The sequence below is a fragment of the Ambystoma mexicanum genome, chromosome 10, assembly GCF_040938575.1.
Source record: "Ambystoma mexicanum isolate Mex_15411 chromosome 10, UKY_AmexF1_1, whole genome shotgun sequence".
Taxonomy (NCBI): Eukaryota; Metazoa; Chordata; class Amphibia; order Caudata; family Ambystomatidae; genus Ambystoma; species Ambystoma mexicanum.
The window spans coordinates 1,218,388,047-1,218,404,876 of NC_090932.1; positions in this window are offsets into that span (position 1 = coordinate 1,218,388,047).

The window sequence follows — 16,830 nt, forward strand, 5'->3', positions numbered from 1 at the left end:
ATATGCATAATATTTTGTTGTGTCTTGTGTAACTAGGAAAATTTATTTTGCACTAGGCAACTCATTTTGTTTTGTTAAACACATCTAGAAATGAGTAAAGCATTTTATAAAACATTTCTGAATCAAGATAGTTTTCGTCCATTCGGGATGCCATGGTCAATTGTGTACATTATCACTCCATTCACCTGTGCAGATCAGCGAATTGCCAGAAGCCCTATAATTTATACTACATAAACAAATCGTTCATTAGGGATGTGCTTTAGGCAAAACGGGGTTGCAGAGAGTGCATGCATGATTCCATGTGTACGAGATCTGGAAAATATTATTCATAGAGATGTTTTTGGTTTCCAGTACTTGTAGTAAGTACTAGTCCAATTCTTGCCTTATACCTGAGACACTGTAAGTGCTGTCAGGATTATCCTCGTCATTTCTCTGAAGGACGGGCATTTGCAAGCACAACTGGTCTGACCATTTAGGTAAATGTTACTAACAATTGGTGGCAATTGGAAGAGAAGATTGATTGTTATATTTGCATGTCAATTAACTCCAGTGGAGTTGCTGAATTTATATGGATCTGAGTGTTGTAACTCTGCATCCTTTGATGGGTGTGAAGTTGTTTTTTGAGAAGAGATAGTTGTATTTTGGTCTTCTGATGGATGTGTAGTTGAGTTTGTTCTAGACAGTTATGTGGTTGTATTATTTGTTGGAGAAGCAGTAGGTTGTTGTTTCTGTAGTGGTATTGTTGGGAGATCTGTTGTAGCTTCTGTTTACTTTAGTTTTCTTTTTTAAAGGTTTTCTTTTTGAGGTACAGGGTACATATCTAGATGTGGGTGTACAGTGCACATAGCCTGCTGTATTGTAGGATGCAAGGAATGTCAGCATTTACTTTGTTTGCATCAAAGTAAACTAAGAATAGACCAATCGGATTACACAGACAGGAAAGTGCTACGTAACTCATACCTTCTTTAAATACTGCACTGCCAATGTCAATCATTGTCTGATCTAAGGTAAGAGCTTGCAATTTGTGAATAGTGACAGCATATGGATGAGATAGAGAGAATTGTTCCCTGAATATATACATGTCATTTAAAAGAAGGAAACATGCTATTGTTTGGCCAATTGTTTGAACTTTTGCAAGTTTGTCAAAGTGGATGATGACAGACTGTATGTTGTTGTCAAGTGGATATGTTTGGAAGCCAATTGCTCCATTGTCTAAACCTTGTTCTATATCAATGTTAAATTTAAGAATTACTTTGCTTTTAAGACACAAAGTTAATACCTTTTCTAATCCAGCTGTGTTGGAGATTCATTTTTCTAAGCTATTTAGTTGTGCTGTTGCTAGTTGACACATAGGGAGTGGCATGCCATGCACTTCTAGTTTGTCTGTGGAGCTGATATGCAAAATGGGTTGCATTTCTTTTTTTTACATTGTCTTGGTGAATTGAATACAGCATGCAAGCGTTGGCATTAATGACATGCATTTTATAGTTTGTTCATGTTAATTGTTACATGACATCAGTAGCAAATGTGTTTTTCCCATATAGCATGGATTAATCTCTATTTAAGATGCATTTTGCATCTTTAGTAAGTCGACCAGTTCTAATGCTTCTTAAAACTTTAGCATAGGTGCGGTCTGCAGACTGACACATTTTTTTTTAGTTAGTTCTCTGTAGTGAACATGTTGCCAGAAATGCAAATTTCTAATGCCGCAGAGCTAGTTACGGCATTATTTGTGTCCTAATGTTTTGAAAATAGGTTGACCTTTTACTGGTGTTAACTGAAGGAGGATTCCAAAAAATAATAACGTGTTTTCTTCCAAATAATTGTTTGTAGTAGTTTTTTAGGACTTCTTGTATTCTGAGGTGAAGTCAAGCCAACATGAGGTTGGAAACCATGCTTACTCAATCTATCAGGAGCACTTTCATTAGTTTTAGAATTCTCCATAATTCAGTAGCAGCTTCTGCTGATAATTTGCAGTATTCTAATTTGTTTTGGTGTTCTACTAGGAGGAGCAGTAGTCAGTGTAAAGTTACACCTCCTATGTTGTAGGCAGCTATACCTGTGGGGGCTGTTACAACAGCCGAAAGTATGTTGTTTGTTAAGTTTTGTAGACATGTGCTGATTAGTTGAATTAAGAATGTTTTACCACAACCAGGTTCACCACTTACATACCGGAGCAGAGGTTTATAATTTTTGCAGCTAAAAGTTTTAGTTTCATGTTCAAAACCATGTTCAATTGCTTCAGTGACTTTCAGATGAATGGTGAGTTGTTAATTATTTAGCTGTGATTTCAGCACTGACAAGTTTTCTTCAGATTGTTTAGATTGATACATGGTATTTTCTACCTCTGTCATGGCTATTTCTGCTTCATTTTGAATGTGTGGTTCTCCAAGTGGTTCTTGGCTTGCTTAAAGGGAAGGTTGACTGCCCTCGGGAGTGTTTGTTTAGTTGAGCTTCGATTTCTTCCTCTTGCTGGCATTTATTTTCCAACATTTCTCTGTATTGTTTGAAATTGATATTTTTGTTATACTGTTTTCATTCCCTTTGAATGCAGCTTCAAATGATTCAAAGTCACCTAATTCTTCTTCTTTTCTCCAAAGTTTAAAAAGTTCCAATAGGGCCATGTAATAAAGTTATTTATGTTGCAGAGATTTACATGATAACTTTATATGATCAATTAGGCTGAGTTTGGTAAGTTTTACAAGGATTCCTTCACAAGTTGAGACGGTATATTTGCCAGTTGTCTCATCTGATGTGAAATTGTTTTTGTAGGAGTCGTTTTGGGATTTGTAGTACAGGCACAAGTGTTCCAAAGCAGTACTTCTGTGTGGGTAGTATGTGTCAATTACATTGTTTTTTAAAATGTCCTGGCTGTTGGAATCAGTTGTGAAAAGATACTGGATATGTGGAGGCGCACTCAATGTTATAAAGTTAATTGTAATAGTATATTGCAATTAAATAGTTCTAAAGTTTATCTTATGGGTGCTCCCAGTTAGTAGAGTGCTACCTCTACTTGAACAAATGTGAAAAACGAATGGTACACCGATAACCTCATTGTGCAAACTGGGGCACAGCACAGGGCAAAACAAATTTTGCTACTCAAATCAATAAAACATTTTTAGAATATCCCGGTTCAATTAGTTATTCATTTTGTGCAAATTCATTCACATTCATTCATATTCCACATCCTTTATATGAAAGAAAACATTTATTTTTGTATTTCACACATTTCCTAGTAATACAAATCAAAGTTATACATCATAAACAAGGAATTGACATATTAATCCATATGTTTTTACAAAACAAGTTACAATTACATCATTTACAGATTTTTCATATGTTTCCAACTATTGTTTGTTCCCATGATCCAATAATCCTGATAGGTCTCCCAATGAAGTTTCCTATCTTTCAACTATGCGTTTCGGGCAATTAGTGTTCAAGTAGAGGTAGCACTCTACTACTTGGGAGCACCCACAAGATAAACTCAAGAACTATTTAATTGCAATATACTATTACAATTAACTTTATAACATTCAGTGCGCCTCCACATATCCAGTATCTATTCTAGATTGTTGCTACACCAAATCTGGAGGATGCACCATCCTAGGAAATATGTCATTTTCTAAAATTGGATCCTTAACAACCCACAAAGCAGAAACGTTAGAGTTTACGGAAGAAGAAGCAACAAAAATCCTAAAATGTATTAAAAGTACTGAACAGGAGCTCAGTTCGACAGCTAAACCGGAAGAATTGGTGTACCAATTGGAAAGGCTAATTAGATGCAAAATAAGTCAAAGACTTCACGCAACAACTGTATTCCAATACTATAAAGCCCAACGTATCCCCAGAGGATTACGGATCGATCTCGAGCCCACCCTATGCAAAGAGAATCCTGAATTCGTGAAAAGATGGAGACTTATTTTGAATAAATTCACATTAGATTTGATAATACTAACTATTGAAGAACTGTCAAAATCACTTACGTCCATAGAAGTTGATCTGGAAAGTACCAAAAAGTCTTTAGCAAATTACATGACCAAAGAAGAACTAACAACTTTACTGACGGAAATAGATGTATGTCTATGGTTGAATTCCACAAGAGGGCAATGATTGCATTGTAATCATTGATGTACTTGGACGCTTTGCCCCTTTTAAAGGTGTATGTGTTTTTACAGGATTTACTATTTGCACTGTGTCTAACAGATGACATCAAGCTATTTACTTGTCTTTTTTTGCAAACTGGTCTAGAGTAAGCCAAAGGGACATTTCGTATAGTATTTACCTTTGTTTATATATCTACATCAGCAGTATTTGCCGCACTTATGTTTTTGGAAGTGTAGGATTTGTGTACGTAGGCCACTATGTGTGGTTTCTGAATGGATGTTGCAGGGAATGTGTTTTTCAATAAACTATGAAACAGTGCCATTACTGTCATGACCACATTTGGGGCCATATTTTATCCACCAAAGCATGTGGGTGTTTGGTGTTCCTCTGGATTGATATTCTTGTCTCCAAAAGAACTGTTGCACTTCTCCTAGCGGAGGGGTCGTTTTATTGCAGATGAAGTGTAGCATGGCAATGAAGCACTGGTGAAAGACCTTGATACATTGATAGGGAAAAGAGAGTTCTCCTGGTGTTTTTATATGTACTCCATCTTTATTTTGCTTTGCGGTGCGTAATAAGTCGTGCAAGTCATCCCGTGCGTACTCTGCACAACTTCAAGTAACACACCATGTGGGTGGACCTACGTTTTTAGCATGCAACCTACATCAGCGTGATTTCAGAACCAGTTTTCTTTTGTGACATGCATGTTTGGCAAGAGATTTGTGATACTTTTTATCTTTTGAAGCAGTTGGGTAGCGGATATGTGTAAAAATTAAGAGCCTGTTTCTAATGTGTGTGCGCCTGTGTAACATGTAGTTGCTAGTTCACTTTCGAACAGGAGGTGGAAAATGTATTGTACATTTTGTCTGAATCTGGGGTCTTTTGCATACATTCGTAAAGAGTGTTATTCTGATTCACTAATTTGTGTGATCTTTCATCATATCTTCCTCCTTATCCTGTAGGAAAGAGTAGAGGAAAAATATGTGCCTTTACACATGTTTCCCATATAATATGTTTCTAATGCTTCTTCAATGGTGCCTTTAGAGTGTAGTGGGTGAATTGTATACTGGACTAAGATGTTGGCTGCAGTAACAGGATCTACACATTCAAATTGGGCAGTTGCTGGTAAATCTTGAAGTATTTGGGTGGTTTCTCTAAATACTTTTATCTTTTATTGGTTCACCATTTACTAGTAAAATCAATGATTGATCTATTTGCCAGTGTACTCATAGAGATTCTACATTTTCTTTAAGATCTATTGGCAAATATACTACTTTGACGGATGGCTTGCAATAACTCCGATAGAGGCAATTTGTCTGTTTTCTTTTAAAGGCATTTTAGAGCTTGAAATGGGTGTATTATTTGGATTATAATGCTCTCATGCAAGGTACGTTGTTGGAGAGTCTTTGGAAGTGGGAATATTTCTGAGTTATTAGTGATTGCATGTGATGGCATTTGGTTATTGTCAAGCTTTGTATTGCAGTATGTGCAAACTATTGAGGGGTCAGTTATTTTGTATTTATTTTCTGCTGTTATATGTACAGCTAATTGGAACCATTGCGATTCCTCATTGTCTTCTATTTTGAAGGCCATAGCTACTATTTTGATTATCCTTTTATAAAGAGATCTACGACAACAGACATTTTATCTGGTATTTCAGCAGATGTGTTTTGAAACTTAGCAATTTCTTTTTTTATGTGTATCCAAGGTGGCTGGTGTTTGTGAGGTTTCTGCTGCGATTTTCAAAAGTTACTGAATTTTTTAAGTCAACTTCAGCTGCAAAATATTTACTTTGGATCTGTTCTATTTCTCAGTGCCATGATGAAGAATATTATTTAAATTGTGCAGGTCTCAAGCAGGACTTTTTGAATGGTATAGTTTTTGCACAAGATTTTGTATAACAGAATGGTTTGCTGCTAACATTTTGGGGTAATGGAACGTGCATTTGCAATCAGTTCCTGAAATGCAGGCTAATGAATGTCCTTGCAGTCCTGTGTGGATGCGCACTGGGCAGGAGTCCATGGTTTGTAAAGTTTTTATTCAACTTTTGTCTTTTAATTTCACATAGTGATTCAGGAATTGTCATGAAGATTTGAAGGATTGTTGTTGTATATTACATATTGAGCTGCACGTCAATTTGTACACTGTATGGTTTTTTTGGGCAAAGGGAATATTGGTTTGAAAGTTTTTTGTGGATGTTTTGTCTATAGTAGTTTCTTTTGCCATAATTCAGTGTCCTACCATTTCATAACCTCAACCATTATTGTCTATTGCAATTGTTATTTTTTTTTTGTTCTTGTTTATACGCATCTTCATTGAAATATGTTTTGGTGCTGCTTGTGTAAATCCATTCACTTTCACAGAAATTTGAATATGTATCTAAGTTGGCACAGCACATATTTAGAAGTACTTTTCATAATGTATTAATTAATTTAGTTAGTGGTTTCATTCTGTTTAATATTAATATAAACACCTTTCTCTTTAGTAGAAATTAGCTGTGAATTAGAGCTTCGAGGATTCTATTTCTGCAGTAATTTTTAATGGCAGATTGTGACTTTTTAGCTGTCTTCATAAGATTGTTAAGAACTCTACGGTGGAACATTTTTTGTACAATACATTTTTTGGATTGCTTTACTGTGGCCAGGTTAAAATTGGTAGATAAAGTGTTAGGTTATTTACTCAGTATGCGTTTGTTTGTACATTTTTTGTACTTTTAGATTTAGCAAGAGGGTCCCCAGTTTTATTAGTGGTGGCTGGTTTACTTTTGTTGAGTGAGGTTATTAACTGCTTTGTTTTAATGTTTTCTATACATTGTTTTAGAGGAGGATGACTATATGGCTTGTTATTATGTGTATCTGCTCTATTTTCTCTTTTTTCCTACAGAGTTGCTTTTTAGTAGGTATTGTGTTTTGCCTTTTGGGGAAAAAAAAGACATGTTGTGTTTGAAAGTTGTGGAATGCCTATGCATGTATTATGCATGGGTGTGTGTGTGTGTGTGTGTGTGTGTCTGTGATTGTGCAGTGGGATGATAGATGTGGTTGGGAAGGTTGTTAGAGTAAGAGGCTGTACAGTTGTGATAGGTTGGGTTTGTGAGTAAGGGAGTAGTGGTGCGATGGAATAAGTAGGCACATTATGATGTTTTGAGGAATACAGAGGTTGTTATAATGGTGTGATTTACTGAGGGTTGTGCAAGTGTAATGCAAAAGAGTTGAAGAGGTGTGTCTGTGTGTGCTGATGTGTGGTAGTGATTTATAATGCAGTGAGTATGAAAGTTGTTGTATTGTAATTAAGACTGTAAGTGCATAGGGGTATGGTATATGAAGGAAGTAGATTTTGGTATAGAAGTTGTTGAGAGATAGATGTGTTGTTGGGTTATAAAGAAGGAGGAGGTTTGAATAAAGAACACTATTTAGATGGAAATCAAAAGAGTGTGAATGTTGCAATATAATGAGTAAGAGTGAAATACAATGTTGATGAGTAGAATAGAATATTCTAGGCTAATATATAGTAAAAGTACATTGTTACAATTATAGCGATGTACATTCTAAACTAATGTACTTACTTTGAAGGATGTGAAGGTGGTCATTCCCCAAAGTACAATCCCAAATTCAGAACAAAAAGGATACACCTGAGTAGGGAATGAGACCAGGAGAGCGATTGCAAGTTAAGTAAAGGTTTATGAAGCAAATTGATGCATGCAGAGGACTCTGCTGCTCTGAGAGTGCTCTGCCAAACAATACATGGACAGTACAATATAAAACCGAAACGCGTCATAACATACAGTGAAACATAACATTGTCCATTGGTAGGCACCTATGGCCTAATATGTAGCAATATGCAGCATCTGGCTCTGATTGGTTGTTGTGGCTGGGAGACGGCCTGCAGGCACGTGGGTCAGCTGGGCTCATCTCCGCGGTATGAAGGTTAGGTTAGGTCCACAAGACGCGATTGTTCTGTCTAAGCTAAACTGCACAATAACCATTGACATGCATAAGAATCATGTTACATGTAGAATTTATACCTGACTGAGGGGTCGCCTATACATTGTGGGCAAGTATTTAACCATTCTTGACACAGGCCTTTGTGGGTGAAAAGGGTATGGTGGTCTATGCCGCCATGTGATTCATCTAGGGGCTTTTTAGGGAGAATTCTCCAGAATGGCTAATTTCCCTTACCTGTTGAGTCCCTCAGCTGCTTTGCTCGATTTCTAGGATTAATTTTTTCACCTGGTAAGAGTGTGAACCTTTTTTTCCCACTCTTACATGTGTTTTGCTGTGTTTTGTTTGTTTGTTTGTTTATTACTTGTATTGCGCCCCAGACCCGAGGGTATTCAGGCGCAAGTCATAAGGATACTCACAGCTTGGATACAACATGTAAAATACATTTAGGTGCAGGTGCCAATTGGTTACATGCAGGCACATTGAGATTAAGATATATACAGGCTGGCGCATTGAAAGCAGAAGATGTGTACATGCATAATTTCACAAGGTAGGTTGTACATGTATTGTAGAGAGAGGTGCCGGGCATATTCAGCAAGATGTCTGGTGGGTGAATGTGTGCAGAAGAGTCTGTTGGTTTTGCGATCGTTTGGCAGAGGGACAGGCCTAGATGTCAGCCTCTTTGAGCCAACTTTTAATTCTCTAGTTTAACTTTTGATAGGTTTGATCGATTCTTAGAGGGGATGGTAGCGAGTTCCACAGGAGGGCTGCCTTGACCTTTAAGCTGTTGCCTCCGATTTTGGCAAGCTTGTATCTGGGGACCCAGAGGTAGTTGGTATTGGCAAGTCCAGTGATTCTTGTAGCAGGCTTCTGAGTCATCATTCAGGCATAGACCGTGGGTGGCCATCCATGCCTGGATGATGAGATATATCCTGTTCACCAAGGCCAAATCCTTGTCGTAATCACCGGTAAGCGGTAGGAGAATCTGTGTGTTATCTGCATAGTTAGTGTAGGTGACAACCAGAAGGTCCAGCTCATCGAAAATGGGCTTGGTAAAGATATTGTAGAGGGTGGGTGAGACACAAGATGTATGTAGTTGACTTGGGGAAAGGTTCCAGGGTGAGGCCCTGAAGCAGGGTATTGCTGGCTGCCTGTGGGGTGGTACCTGCTGTACATTGATGTTTGGGATGGCCCCCAGCTTCCTCAATTGCCTACTGCGCCTACGTCACCTCCTCCTCTTCCTCAGTTCTGCTTCTATCTCCCCTGCTGCTTGCAGGTTCCCTATCCCAATTGCTGCTAGGGCGAATGACAGCATGGCTGTGTTGAAAGGTGGCTTGGGTGTGGATGTGGCCCTTTTGTAAGCTCCCAGTGGCCTGTGATGTGAAGCTGGCCTAATTGTTCACACATGGGTACTTGTTGCAGCTCACCTGCCACAGTTTAACGCCTAGTCCGTGGTGCCAGTGTTACAGGCGTGGTGTTCACGGTGTGACCGCCATTTTTATGGCAGTGTTTCCATGTACATGGTACTCGTAATGTACTCGGTATTGTGCCTTGCCAGTAAATGAGGGAGCTCGGGCGAGTCGACCAACTGTTTCCATTCACGGTGCTACCGGGTGTGGTAGCATTGTGGGGGTCGCTTTGTGGAGATGGTGTTTTCGTCATCGCGGTTTAGAATGTGCTGGTCCAGAAAAACGGTGCTGGTATGGTTCTACTTGCACTGTTCATTCCGGACCGGAAAACTTGTAATGAGGGTCCATGTCCTCCCAATGTAACTGTTAGCAATACCACTTTTGCCTATGAGAGTACCCTCAACGTTGCAACGTTGTTAACAAGTCCATGTTTCCTTCATGTCTGTGTTGCTGAGAACCGCTCGTCTTCCCACCACGGGTGAATAACCATTGTCTAGCTCGGCTACATCTCGTGGTTGAGGATCATGAAACCAAGCTCTTCTGGTCTGCAATTTATAAGGGATTATTCTGTTTTTCTGCAATATGGCCATTTGTCATTTTAGGTTTGGAATGTGTTGCTTGTGAATTGGAGCTGGATGTGTAGCTCCGTTAGCATTTCTATGGCCTCTGTCAAGGTTCCATTCTGGTCACTGTGAGAAGGTATGAACACCAATTCCTGCATAAACACCTCCATCCATAGCTGTGATCATGTCAAGAACATATCTATTCTGAAGAGTCAATCGTCGTATGGCTCTCAGCTCCTCTCTGATCGCATTGAATCTCTTTATGGTTGTGTTGATCGTCTGCAGCCATTCCCATCTGTAACCATTTGGTATATGCTCCAACCTGGATTCTCGGCATGAAGATTAACCTGAATATGGACATATTCTGGCTAAACAGTCTGTTTTTATACAGGATGGAGTCAAAAGCTTCTATTTACTTGGCAGAGAAGTAGTTTTCCATCTTCATTCAATCTATCAGCTCCACAGACCTCCTCTTTCTCAGATGAGCATCTGCTTTCGGGAAACTGACATTTTTCAAATCACTTTTAGGAATCACCAAAGCAGAAACATGAACTTCACCAAGGTGCATATTCCTCCACAATCCTTGGGTAGCTTCATATATGTTTTTGATCCACAAGCCCAATAATGATCCATGATCACTGCTGTCCCAAGATGAATTTTTGGTGCATCAAAGATCTGACTGCAGTTCTGATTCTCTCTGACTTTTCTTGTGCCATTATTTCTGAAGCACAACTTTGAACTTTCCGACGGTACTATCTACAAGGGTCCTCCTCTGTCTTTGACCCAGGTGAATAGTTTATTGAGTTTCGGCCACAATGGGCATTCCAAACAGTTGATTCAGGACAATGATATATCATCCAGGCTCTGCAGATATCCACTCCTTCTTCCCATCCATTGGGTGATAATACTGATCCCCAGATCTGCATCTGGCCTCTATTCTTCCTGTGCCAGATGTTTACCTCTCAAGTCTTTTGTTTACTTCCCATCTGATTCCAGCTCCTTTCATTCCAGGCTTTACAAATATGATCACATGATTCTTGGTGGGAGCTTGGTTTCTTGTCTTTGTGTTTTGTACATAGTCATCTTCATCTGGGTCTGTCTTTTCATTTGCCCATTTGAGATAGGCATCTCGACTGATACATTGTCCTCTTGTTCGGCAGAGTGCTATGTGTGACAGGCAGTGTGCTGCCTGGACGTCTATTTCAATAACTATGAAGATTTCAGACTTCCCCATGCTATAAGGCAGGAGTGCACATACACAGCATTCCTCCTTCGAGGCACTCCTTCCCTATGCTGATACCAAAATGTTGTTCCCCAAGTGTGCTGTACTGCCCAGGTAATCATTTAGCTTATGATCATCCACCCTAGCATTTCTCTTGGATCTCGTTCTTTCATAAAGAAGTACATCAGCATAGTTTCTCCTTACTGGAACAATATAAAACCATTTGTCAGTAGACTGGGTGCATTTACATGTGCTACATGAGTAGGAGAAATTTCTATGTGTTTCATCCTCTCAGCATAATCTTTAGGCATATACATGTCTCACAAAATCTCCATGTGTGACTTCATTTTAGAAACTAACCCTGGCTCAGGACTAGGTGCGTTTGTGGGTATCTCTAGAGTAGGAACAATCACACAAGGTCTTGGCTGCCTAGTAGTTGCCACTTCTGTATCCTTCTTTTCTTGCACAGGAGGATGCACAGGAATTTTCACTTTACTTATGTCTACATAATAAGACGTTCGTACTGTGAGTGAGAGCAGTATTACTATGAACAAAATGCAGGTGTAAATGGTGTACAAACACAACCTCTTGAATACATCATGGACGTCTCTCATTATCTGCCATGACAAATGTGACAAAGTTGCTACTGATGCTGCCCAGGTTAGGTTTACGGAAAGAAAAAATAATTTTAATGGGGCAACATCATGCACTTTTTTGGAATCTGCAGAATCGGCTCAAAAAGTTCCTCCATCAGTTTAGCAGGCTGAGTATACAATAATATACTCAAATTCCCAATGAATGCCACAAATTGGCCTCTGACCAGATGACATGAAGGTTTTCTTTCAGCATGAAACAAAAGTTCCTCACTTGGTAAACCTTTTTTGATCTTCTTCCCCGAAAGTCTCACTCAGTCCTTAAGGTCGTCTTTCAATGAGCGCTGCATTGTTTCTCAGATCTCTCAGGAAAGTTTGGATGTCGGTTTGTCTCCCAACAAGATGCGGGCATTCCTCTATCAGATAAAGACATACCGTGCTGGCCAGTCTATGAGCATTATCCGGTAAGAGGGGCATTTGTGTTCTTCACACTGAACTCGGGAAGCTGAAGGATCTGCTTGATGATGGCTATAAGCAATCTGCATAATTAGGCCATTTTTAGGATCTTGCCAGAACAAGTGAACATTAGTAGTTCTCTGCACCAGTGTAGGGTAAGCACATAAGATGAACATGAAGATTGCAAGAATGATCCAGAAAGCTTTGTTGTTGGGCTCACCATAGGCACCCTAGAAAGAAATGTTCAATAAGACAGGAATAGGGGAACTTATTCCTCTTCCCGTTGTTGGGAAAGAAACTCAAAATCTGGCATGTTCTTGCCTCAGTCCAATGTCAACACATTTCTGTGGCTCAAGAACAATTATTTTTCCTTAACCCCTTTTTAGTGACTTAAAGGAGTGTCCCAAAATAAGCCACAGTGCAAGGAACTCTTTGTTTTACTTGGCAACAGCTTCTGTGTCCTTCTTCCTCATCATAGAGCAAGTCTGCATGTGCTGTGGTTCTTCCCCGATGCTCTCTTCGGGTGGGGATGAGGGTGATGTGGGCTCTCCAGTGTAGATCTTTACATCGCTGAGGAATATTCAAGCACGTCTGCCTTGTACTTTGACTGCAGACAGTGTCACATCTTCCTCTATGAAGGGGCTGTTTGAGCGAGGTGCGTGCCACCTTCGAGTGAAATTGCGGATTAGAACTGCATCTCCAGTAAAAAAGTTTAGGAAGACACAGTTGATCAGCTCCTTTTGTTGTAGCATCTCCTTCTGTGTTCTGTGTTGTCCTACACCCCTTTCATTTGAGCTGAGCTAAAATGACAGAGATACTTAAGGTCATACATGTAAGGTAGTCACATAGCTCCTTTCCTAACAATTCTGCAGTTGGCTGGGCATCACTTCTAGGTCTAGATGGAGGTGTGAGGGGTGTACTCGTCTGCCTACCTGTCACTTTCTCGTGAGGGGTAAGATGGTGGTCTGAACCTGACTGATTCCTTAACGCATACAATTCCAGTGGTAGACAACGCAACCATCCTTTCTTCAGGGTCAACTTTAATTTAGCTATTCTCTCTAAGTAGGCCATTGAGCCTCTCACAGACACCATTTGCTTGTGGGTAATACGCCGATGAAAAAGTTTGCTTTATGCTAAGCAAAATGTTTATTTGTTCAAAGACTTCATTGACAAAATGAGGGCCATTATCTGATCTCAATACTTCACATATAACCTATCTAGGAAACACTTCTCGTACTGGAAATGTCTCAAAACATTTATTGATGTAGAGTTGACACATAGAAACCAGATTGCTTCACTTTTAATATTCGCTTTTAATATTATCTAAATTGTGGACTAGATGATCCAATGTCACCATACACAAAGATTGGAAGGTACTTGACAGATCCTGCAGAATCTAGCCTCGTAGAGGATCATTTTCTGTGCACCATAGATGGCAAGCACCGGCAGTTGATTCACACAGAGCCTAAGATAACAATCTCTAGCCCGCGGGTCAGGGCATAATTTTAGGTAACTCTCAGGCTTCGGGAATTGATGGATCACCACTCTCAAGTAGATTTTTAGGGTCCTAAGGTGATCATAGTTTCGCACCCAATCATATTTCTGAACCCTTTGCTTGAGAGCCCCTTTCAACACTTCAAAAGTGGAACAGAGATCATAATCAGAGATCTATCCTACTTTGTTGCATAGCTCATCAAATAGCTGAGCATGCTGAGAGCCCTTCCCTCCCTCCAGCCCTGACTCATAGCTAGATCCCAATATACCTAATAGAGGGCAGGAAGAAGAGGTTATCGCTTTTAACTTCAACAACCTCTTTGTATTAGTATCTGGGCTTTGAGGGACATGCGCCCCACTTCCAGACAAATATATTCTATAGAGGTTGCCCTAGAAAGTTGTAGTACAGCTCTCCAGAATCTAGCTTCCACCCCATTTAGCCATTTCAGGTCTTTCATAGCTATGGCCTCAAACCCATATAGTACCGTAGGGCATAACCATTAATCATATAGCATTAACACCCCTGTGATCTGTCTTGCCTTAGCAACCTTGGTAGCAATAATGTCAGAATAGCCTTGCACTCTGGACATCTCCAACCCCAGATACTTGTAGCTGTCCACATCCTCGATTGTCCCCAAAGAGGATTCCAGTTTCACCTTACAGATTTTCCTGGAGGACACCAGAATCCCCTTGGTTGTGCCAAGGTTAACGGATAATTTAAACTCATTTGCATATGAAGCCAGTGCCTACAGCATCATCTTCAGACCTGTCATCAAATGATCAAATATGACCAGATCATCAGCATATACCATGCCTTTGATCCTAATTCTACCGATATTGGGTGCACAACCTGCTCTTGCTAGCAACCTGGCCAATACATCTGCTACATAGGTGTTAAAAAGTAAGGAGGCCAGCACACCCCCTTGCCTGACCCCCTTATTAATAGATGTTTTATCTGATAAAGTCTACTGGTCATTCAATCTAATCGGAGCAGAGGTGTCCTCATGCAGTGCCCTGATGACCTCTAGGAGCCACTAGGACAACCCAGCTGACGCAGTTTACCCCGCCAGATGTAACGATCCACATGATCAAACGCTGATCTAAAATCAACAAAAGTGATATCCATGGAAGGGCTGGCCGCGATATAAACCTGACAAATAAGCATATCTTAAACTCAGGGATTGTGAACTGTACTTGAACCGGGTCTGGCAGGGGTGAAAGAACTCAGCCGCGTCAACCCATGCCTGGAGATGCTCCAATAGGTAAGTCGCAAAAACCTTCCCGGTTACATCGATTAACAGTAATCTATAATAATCCGTGCCCAGGCGGTCCTATGCCTTAAACACCGGTACCAGAATGGCCTCTTTCCACGAGTCTGGGATATTTTTGTTCTGCAGACCTTAAGAAACAATGGGTGCAAGACTTCAGCCCAAGCTAGGGGGTCGCTCTTTAATACCGCTGAAGAGAGGAAATTCGGCCCGGCACTCTAGAATCTTTTAGGACACATACATTTTGGCTGATGTTATGCCTTATAAAGTAAATGGGCCAGCTTGTCTCAGATTTCTCAACATAGACTCCATACCTATGAACATTCTTTTTCTTCACATGACCGATGCAACCCCCTAAGCAATGGGGTTCAAGATCTGGTGTATGGCGGGCGTCCTAGCCCCCGTCAGAATCCTCCAAATGGCCCCCACCTTACAAGTCCTCAAGGTCTGAATCAGTTGTTCCCAATTGCCCCCCTTCCCCTCCCAGGATCTTCTTCGTACCCAATTGCGGAATTTGGTCTTAAAACAGGTTCTTTCATAGCTAACCTTAACAGGGGAGATATTTAGGCAGTTGACAGCCCGTAGTTTTCCTCTCAGTAATATTTTTGCCCTATTTATCTCTGGGTCATAGCCATGTATGTGTACTTTCCTGGTCATGGTCAAAAACTCTTACGTTTACATTTACCTGTGATATTAGTTAACCATTTTAACCACCTTCAATCTTTTTAGATGTCAATGCATATAGGTTTAGCCTTACAGCTAAATACAAATGGAGTGTGGGATAATAATTCACAAGAGAAATTAAGAAGTGTTCACAAATTGTAACTCAGGATGTTATAGCCGGGGTTCTCCCTTACCCACATTTTTAGCATGGGACAATGCAGGACCTTTGAGCACAGCATACTCTGGGGCTTCTCCAGCATGAGGTTAGAGTTTGTTTCCAAAATATCAGGGTATTCCGTGGACAAGGTTCTTTCACCCAAAGTCTCTTGCCTTAGAGGACCTGATCTGTTACAATCAACAAAAAGAAAGTTCCTTCAATAGATCCTCATGAGGCGATTACTCTTTGCCTTAGGATCCCCCTCTGCCGGGCTCCAATCCCTCGTACAACATGGGCCTCCCTCCGTCGGGTTCACTATGCCCTTTCAATCACAATGTAACATTCCACAGTCTCAACGTCTTTTTAAACAACCATTCACTGTGGACATCCCTCCGTCGAGTTCACTTCGCCATTCTTATACAGTTCTTGATTTGCTGATTCTCATCAGAAAGCAGGGGTTCCCTTCCCCTAGCTTTCATTCAGTATCTCTCAGTCGGGTTCACACTTGCCACAGTTTTTACAACTCACTTGGTGTTCACCGTGTGTCAAAGACTTGACCCTCCTATGACCACGTTGACACTACACACAGCCACCCTTAAGGTCCCTTGGTCTTTGTAGCTTTTTTTTGCAAAATGTTTTTCTCAGTTCAATATTTTCTTTCTTTCAGCAATGGAATACCATACAGAGTCCTTTGAATGATCACCCACATGGTGCAGGACCACTCTATGTTTGGTTCCAACTTCAGTCACAAAAGCCCTCTGTCTATTATCTTCTTTCTGTATATACAATGTTGCCTCTGCAACCTTGGGCTCAACACAGTCCGATTAGCTATTGCTTGCTTCCGACTCACCGGCTGGATTGAACTAGTTGGAATTTCCCTTTGTCGCTAGAATCAAGGGCAGTACCATGATGAGATCCAACTCTCTCTGCCCTGGCAATCAGTGCGGGAGGTTTCCATGTACC